Source organism: Tamandua tetradactyla, chromosome 20 (assembly GCF_023851605.1).
Source record: "Tamandua tetradactyla isolate mTamTet1 chromosome 20, mTamTet1.pri, whole genome shotgun sequence".
Taxonomy (NCBI): Eukaryota; Metazoa; Chordata; class Mammalia; order Pilosa; family Myrmecophagidae; genus Tamandua; species Tamandua tetradactyla.
The window spans coordinates 25,361,214-25,369,554 of NC_135346.1; the positions used below are offsets into that span (position 1 = coordinate 25,361,214).

The following is an 8,341-nucleotide window of genomic DNA, read 5'->3' on the forward strand; positions in this document are numbered from 1 at the left end:
AAAATAACAAGTGCTGGAGAGGATGCAGTGAAAGAGGCACACTTATCCACTGTTGGTGGGAATGTCAAATGGTGCAACCACTGTGGAAGGCAGTTTGGCGGTTCCTCAAAAAGCTGAATATAGAATTGCCATACGACCCAGCAATACCATTGCTGGGAATCTACTCAAAGGAATTAAGGGCAAAAACTCAAACGGACATTTGCACACCAATGTTTATAGCAGCGTTATTTACAATTGCAAAGAGATGGAAACAGCCAAAATGTCCATCAACAGACGAGTGGCTAAACAACCATGGTATATACATACGATGGAATATTATGCAGCTTTAAGACAGGATAAAATTATGAAGCATGTAATAACATGGATGGACCTAGAGAACATTATGCTGAGTGAGTCTAGCCAAAAACTAAAAGACAAATACTGTATGGTCCCAATGATGTGAATTGACATTCAAGAATAAACTTGGAATATGTCATTGGTAACAGAGTCCAGCAGGAGTTAGAAACAGGGTAAGATAATGGGTAATTGGAGCTGATGGGATACAGACTGTGCAACAGGACTAGATACAAAAACTCAAAAATGGACAGCACAATAATACCTAATTGTAAAGTAATCATGTTAAAACACTGAATGAAGCTGCATCCGAGCTATAGGTTTTTGTTTTGTTTTGTTTTGTTTTGTTCTGTTCTTACTATTATTACTTTTATTTTTTTCTCTATATTAACATTCTATATCTTTTTCGGTTGTGTTGCTAGTTCTTCTAAACCGATGCAAATGTACTAAGAATCGATGATCATGCACCTATGTGATGATGTTAAGAATTACTGATTGCATATGTAGAATGGTATGATTTCTAAATGTTGGGTTATTTTCTTTTTTTCCATTAATTAATAATAAAAAAAATCCAATGACTGAATTATGAGACCTTACTGTTTCTGTAAAAAGAAATCATGCCTTTACTGTATGGAAATATGCACACACATTCTAGAACTACTGAGAAAAGTAGCTATACAGGGAAGTCTGTCATTTTTGCCCGTCTTTTGTGCACCCCCCTTTACTCTGGTAACAAAAACTGCATTTCCTATTGAATTAGCTTGTCAAGCTGCCAGGATACAATATACCAGAAATGGAATAGAGTTTAAAAAGGGAATTTAATAAGTTACAAGTTTAAAGTTCTAAGCCTAAAAAATGTCCAAACTAAGGCATCCAGGGAAACATACCTTAATTCAAGGTGGGCTGATGGGTCCAGGACATCTTGGTCCACTGGGATGTCATATGGCTGGCATCTGCTGTTACCTTACTCCTGGGTTCTATTTCTTTTAGCCTCTGTTCCTGTGGAAGCTCTCATTTTGCTTCTCTGGGTCTGGCTTGCATCTCTTGGCTTCACTTGGCTCTTTCCAAGTTCTAGCTTGCTTAACATCTCATGCAATTTCTGCTGGGCTCTAAGCATTTCCAAATAGGCATGTTTCTGTTCTCTGAAGCAACTGGTCTCCAAGCATCTCTCTTGGCTCTGTCGTTTCTCTGCTCTGAGCTCTCCTCAAAATGTTTCCTCTCTTAAAGGACTATAGTAAACTAATCAAGACCCACCTGGTATGGGTGGGATCACATCGTCATCTAATCAAAAGGTCACATTGACAATTGGGTATGCCACATATCCATGGTAATCAAAAGTTTCCACCTACAGCAGCCGGGAGTTCCCGGGGCCTGAAACGGCAGTTCCCCAGCCATACATAATCCACACAGGAAGAGGTGCTGCCGAATCAGCGCCGGGCAGCGGGAGCGCCCCGTGGAGCTTCCTCAGTTGAGGGTTCTAGGGTACAGGTGACAAGGCCAAAGAAAGATGGAGCAGCCCGGGGCGGCGGCGGGAGCGGGAGGCGGCAGCGAGGAAGCCGGTGCCGGCTGGAGCAACAAGCTGAGCACTGGGAACCCGGCCGCCAACGAAGAGGAAACGAAAAACAAACCCAAATTGCGTGACCGAATTACAAGTTTTAGAAAATCTACTGTCAAAAAAGAAAAACCTTTTATTCAACATCCTCTTGATTCTCAAGTTGCGATGAGTGAGTTTCCAGCTGCTCAGCCATTATATGATGAACGATCTTTGAATTTGTCTGAAAAGGAAGTACTGGATCTCTTTGAAAAAATGATGGAGGACATGAACCTTAACGAAGAATGAAAAGCTCCTCTGAGAAACAAAGATTTTACCACGAAACGTGAGATGGTTGTCCAATATATTCCTGCCACTGCCCAATCTATAGTTGGAAGTAAAGTTATGGGAGGGCTGAAAAACTGCAAACATGAATGCAACCTGTCTTCACAAGAATATGTTCATGAATTAAGATCTGGTATTTCAGATGAGAAACTTCTGAACTGCCTAGAATCTCTGAGGGTTTGGTTAACAAGTAATCCTGTCAGCTGGGTTAACAACTTTGGCCATGAAGGTCTTGGGCTCTTATTGGATGTGCTGGAAAAGCTTCTGGACAAGAAACAGCAAGAAAATATTGACAAGAAAAGTCAGTATAAACTTATGCAATGCCTCAAAGCATTTATGAGTAATAAGTTTGGACTGCAAAGGATTCTTGGAGATGAAAGAAGTCTTTTACTATTGGCCAGAGCAATTGACCCCAAACAACCCAACATGATGACTGAAATAGTAAAAATACTTTCTGCTATTTGCATTGTAGGAGAAGACAACATTCTGGATAAACTTTTAGGGGCTATAACTACAGCAGCAGAAAGAAATAATAGGGAACAATTTTCACAAATTGTGGAAGGACTAGAAAATCATGAAGCCTTGCAATTACAGGTGGCCTGCATGCAGTTTATAAATGCCCTTGTCACTTCTCCTTATGAGCTTGAGTTTCGAATACATTTAAGGAATGAATTCCTCCGTTCTGGACTAAAAACAATGTTACCAGATCTAAAAGAAAAAGAGAATGATGAGCTTGATATTCAGTTGAAAGTATTTGATGAGAACAAAGAGGACGACTTAACTGAATTATCACACCGCCTCAATGACATTCGAGCAGAAATGGATGACATGAATGAAGTGTACCATCTTTTGTATATGTTGAAGGGCACTACTGCTGAAAATTACCTATTATCCATTCTACAACATTTTTTGCTTATCAGAAATGATTATTATATCAGGCCATAGTATTACAAAATAATTGAGGAGTGTGTTTCACAAATAGTGCTGCATTGCAGTGGTATGGACCCAGACTTCAAGTATAGGCAAAGATTAGACATCGATTTCACTCATTTGATAGATTCTTGTGTGAGTAAGGCAAAAGTTGAAGAAAGTGAGCAAAAAGCTGTGGAATTTTCAAAGAAGTTCGATGAAGAATTCACAGCTCGACAGGAAGCTCAAGCTGAGCTTCAAAAAAGAGAAGAGAAAATCAAAGAGCTTGAAACAGAAATCCAGCAACTTAGAATCCAGCAACATGGATTCTCAAGTTCATCAGGGATTCCAGGCCCTCCTCCACCACCTCCATTGCCAGGTGCTGGGCCATTACCATCTCCACCAGCTCCACCTCTACCTGAAGGAGCTCCTCCTCCTCCTCCACCTCCTTTACCTGGCATGAGTGGTATACCAGCAGCACCACCACCACCACCTCTGTTTGGGGGGCCTCCTCGCCCCCCACCCCCAGGAACATACCTTGATCTACCTTATGGAATGAAGCAGAAAATATGTATAAACCTGAAGTATCCATGAAGAGAATCAATTGGTCAAAGATCGAGCCCAAAGAATTATCAGAGAACTGTTTCTGGTTAAAAGTTGAGGAAGACAAGTTTGAAAATCCAGATCTCTTTGCAAAATTGGCACTGAATTTCTCAACCCAGATAAAAGTTCAAAAGAATCCAGATGCTTTAGAGGAAAAAAAGATCACACCTGCAAAGAAGAAAGTGAAAGAATTGAGAGTTTTAGATCCCAAAACGGCCCAGAATCTGTCTATATTCCTGGGATCATATCGCATGCCATATGAAGACATAAAAAACAGTATTCTGGAGGTTAATGAAGGCATGTTGAGTGAGGCCTTAATTCAGAACCTTGTAAAAAATATTCCTGAGCAGAAGGTACTCAATGAATTAGCACAGTTTAAGAGTGAATATGATGACCTCTGTGAGCCTGAACAGTTTGGAGTTGTGATGAGCTCAGTGAAAATGTTGCAGCCTCGTCTCAAGAGCATTCTTTTCAAGCTCACATTTGAAGAACACGTAAACAACATCAAACCAAGCATCATAGCAGTGACTCTTGCCTGTGAAGAACTGAAGAAAAGTGAAAGCTTTAACAGACTTTTAGAATTAGTTCTTTTGGTTGGAAACTACATGAACTCAGGCTCAAGAAATGCACAGTCTTTAGGGTTTAAGATCAACTTCCTTTGTAACATCAGAGATACTAAAGCAGCAGATCAAAAAACAACACTCTTGCATTTTATTGCTGATATTTGTGAGGAACAATACCGGGATATCCTGAAATTTCCAGAAGAACTGGAACATATAGAAAATGCAAGCAAAGTTTCAGCTCAACTCCTCAAGAGCAACCTTACAACAATGGAACAACAAATCGTTTGTCTGGAATGTGACATCAAGAAATTCCCCCAGACAGAAAATCAACATGATAAGTTTGTGGAAAAGATGACGAGCTTTACAAAGAGTGCCAGAGACCAATATGAAAAACTGTTCACCATGCACAACATATGATAAAGCTTTATGATAATCTTGGAGAATACTTCATTTTTGACTCCAGAACAGTCAGCATAGAAGAGTTTTTTGGTGATAGCAACAACTTCCGAACTTTCTTTTTGGAAGCAGTAAAAGAAAACAATAAGAGAAGGGAAATGGAAGAGAAGACAAGGAGGGCCAAGCTTGCAAAAGAGAAAGCCGAGCAAGAAAAGTTGGAACGGCAAAAGAAAAAGAAACAACTCATTCATATGACCAAAGAGGGTGATGAGACTGGCGTAATGGATAATCTTCTAGAAGCTCTACAATCAGGTGCAGTATTCCGAGACTGTAGAAAGCGGATTCCAAGGAATCCAGATAACAGACGGGTACCTCTGGAAAGGTCGCGTTCTTGCCACAATGGAGCTATCTCATCTAAGTGATTCGTGATACCAAAGAATATGAAAAATATTTAAGTAAACTAAATCACATATTTTGAGAACAAAGCATGCACTCAAGGAATGGAAAAGAAATAAATGCATTTCGCAAAGATCAAGCTAAAAAAAAAAAAAGTTTCCACCTACAATATTGAATCAAGATTAAAAGAAACAGCTGCCTCCACAAAATTGGATCAGGATTAAAACATGGCTTTTCTGGGGTGCATAATACTTTCAAACCAGCACACCTATGAAAACCACTCCATCTTATTCTCAGTCTATGTGATTTGGGTGGGGTAAACCCTTCCTTCGCATGCACAGTGCCTGGACAGTCAAATTGACCAAAAATAGCCACCACATGGTAAGAACCTGTTGAAATTGAATTGTTGCAAAGTAGACACAAGAGATGGGAGGAAGCCTCCAATAATTTGAGTTCTGGACCCAATGTGGTCTGAAGCTAGGGCACCCCTGGACTTCCTTGTTGCATGAGCCAATAAATACTATTTTGGGGGACTTAAGCCTGGTTGAGTTGATTTCTGTCACTTGAAACCAAAAAATTCCTGGTGAATTCAGAAATGCAATTTCAAAGTTAGGAACAATATCTAGTAAAGAATGTTCAGGTTTTTTACTTGGAAACTTATGTGAAAATATGCCCTGAGTTTCAGATCAGTGGCAGTGCTCTTCAGAGGAAGTCAAAAAAGGAGGGGTGGGGAGAGGTGAGGTTAATGAGCTAGTGATGATTAAGAACTAGAGATTTCAAAGAATTTGGTCCTGTTATAGCCTGAGAAGGGCTCTAGGAAATACATTAGGCCCAGAAGGAAGATAACTTGGGAAAATTTTATTGCTAATATAATCCTACTTAATTTCCATAGGCACAGCTAAAAAAAAAATCCACCTTTACTGGCAGGAATAAAAAGTACATGGAGAAAATTTTTAAAAGATGATATTTATGCATCTCTTAATGGTACCATTAAATACCCACACCCCTACCCCAGTATTTAGGAGAAGGCAGTAATTTACTAGGATCTAAAAATGTGTAGTATATTTTATTAAAGGTCAGGCAAACATTAAAATGTTTTTCAAAAATCTGTCTAAGAAATAAAGATGACCAGCTCTTCTCAGAACCTTTCAAGTATACTTATAGTATAGTATAAGTTTATTAATGACTCCAGCAATTCAAGTCTTCCCTTAAGCACATGCAGGAAATCTAAAGTAAGGTGGTGAAGGCTGAGAAGTATTATTTTTGGCATCCATCATTGCTTTATGGGCTATCACAGGTAGTCCTTGCAGCAAAAGCACAAATGACAGCACACTTTCCCCTTATAGCATTAGATAGAATGAAAAACAATAGCCTATCATGAGCTGGCCCCAGCCTAACTCTTCATTTCCTGCTACAATCTCTACCCAGCCCAGGATCTTGTGCACTGAGCTCTAGCCATTATGAGTTTCATGCAGTTTTTCAAAAGGACTTTGCTGGCACTTACCTCCAGACTTCCCCTACTCGGCCTGGAAAGCCCTTTCAAACATAGTCCTTCACCTGGCTAACTTCTATATTATTTCCTGAACTAGAATAGGGGCCCCTCATCAGCACTAGAGGCACCCTATATTCTCACCACCTCAGTGGTACTCACCCTGATGCCTTGGAATTGCTCTTTTAATTTTCTGTCTCCAATGCGAGACTATAAATTCTCTGAGACAATTATGTCTGTCATTCTCAACATTGTATTATTTGTCCCTAGAATGCAGTAGATGTTCAGTTAATGGATTTTGGATGCTTGGCATCTCTGCATGCTTCGTTCACTTTCAGGGTTATACAATGCTGTAGAATAGTCCTTGGCCTCAGACCATACATGATCCAAGTCCTGTTGCAGCTATTTGTAGCTTAAACAAATTACTCAACATTTAAAAAATCACTTTCTCAGCTGTAAATAGGGCACATATTCTGACATCACAGATCTGTGAGGATTAAACACACCAGGTCTAAATCATATCTCATTAGCAAACCTTTAACAAATGTCTTCCCTCTTTCCTTTCTGTGATCTTCTTTGTTCCCCCATTCTCTATTGAGCGCCTGTCTGTTTTCTGCCCCTCCAGTTCTGAGGTTATTCGAGGTCTATACCTTCTCTGTAATGACTTTCCCAGGCCACTGTTTTCATTGCATATGTCTCTGAATGTCTATGGCTCCTGTGTGTACTTCACTGACATTTCTCTCTTAGAAGGTAGCATTTCTCAAAAGTCCTTCAATGTACTGCTGCTAATTTGTGAGGAAATTTTTACTACTGTGGAAACATTTTTTTTTAAATAATTTGAGAGACTATTCTTGATTGTGAGTTTTAATCCTTCCTAAATTTTTGTGTTAAATTTGCTTTACTTCTTTAAGTTTATTTGCAAAATGAAATGATAATAACTCAATGTAAGTATACAATATTATTATTTTTAGTATTTTTACATGAAATTCAATATCTGGGAAACATTACCATGCATTTTCTACTACAATTGGGGGCACTGGAAGAATTAGGTTATTTCGATGTAATAAACAACAGCTCAAGTTCCAGAGGGATTTATTGGTATGGGAGCTAGTCTCCAAACAGACCTTCACCTAACCCCCAAAGAACCACATCCCCCCCCCATTCATATTCTTAAGTGGTTACATCCCTTGCATCTGGGCTGGTTCTGTTGCATCTGGGCTGGTTCTGTGGCTCATCAGTAACTAATAGAACACAGCAGAAATGATGCTACTTAACTTCTGAGACCAGATCAGAAGAAGCTTTGCAGCTTCCATCTTGAACCCTCAATGCACCTTCTCTGAAAGACACCGGCCACCATGTAAGAAGTCTGACTATTATGAGAGTGCGATGCTGTGAGGAAGCCCAACTAGCCATGTGAGGGCCCATATGGAGAAAAAGAGAAGACAGACAGCCCCAGCTATTCCAACCAGCCCTGCCAAGGCATCAAACCTGGGAGTGAAGAAACCACCTTATAAATTCCAGACTGAAGACAAGTGAAGAACAGAAGAACCCAGTTAACAGCCAGAACTGATATACAGAACTTTTCAAGTCATCCAGGCATTTCCAGCCAATGGAGTCACACAAACTGAGGGTCCAGATATAGTGGAGCAAATACCAGGCATCCCTTCTGTGCCCTGCCTTAATTCCTGCTATACAAAATGATCAGCTTAATAAAATCTTTGTTCATTTTTGCCACTAAGCTCTAGGGTAGTTTGCTATGCATCAATAGATAACCAG

General features: G+C 39.8%; 1 pseudogene; it reads left to right on the forward strand.

Moving 5' to 3' along the window:
* Positions 1 to 1,840: 1,840 nt before the first annotated feature.
* Positions 1,841 to 5,211, forward strand: LOC143663933 (protein diaphanous homolog 2 pseudogene; annotated as a pseudogene).
* The last annotated feature ends 3,130 nt before the right edge of the window (positions 5,212 to 8,341 follow it).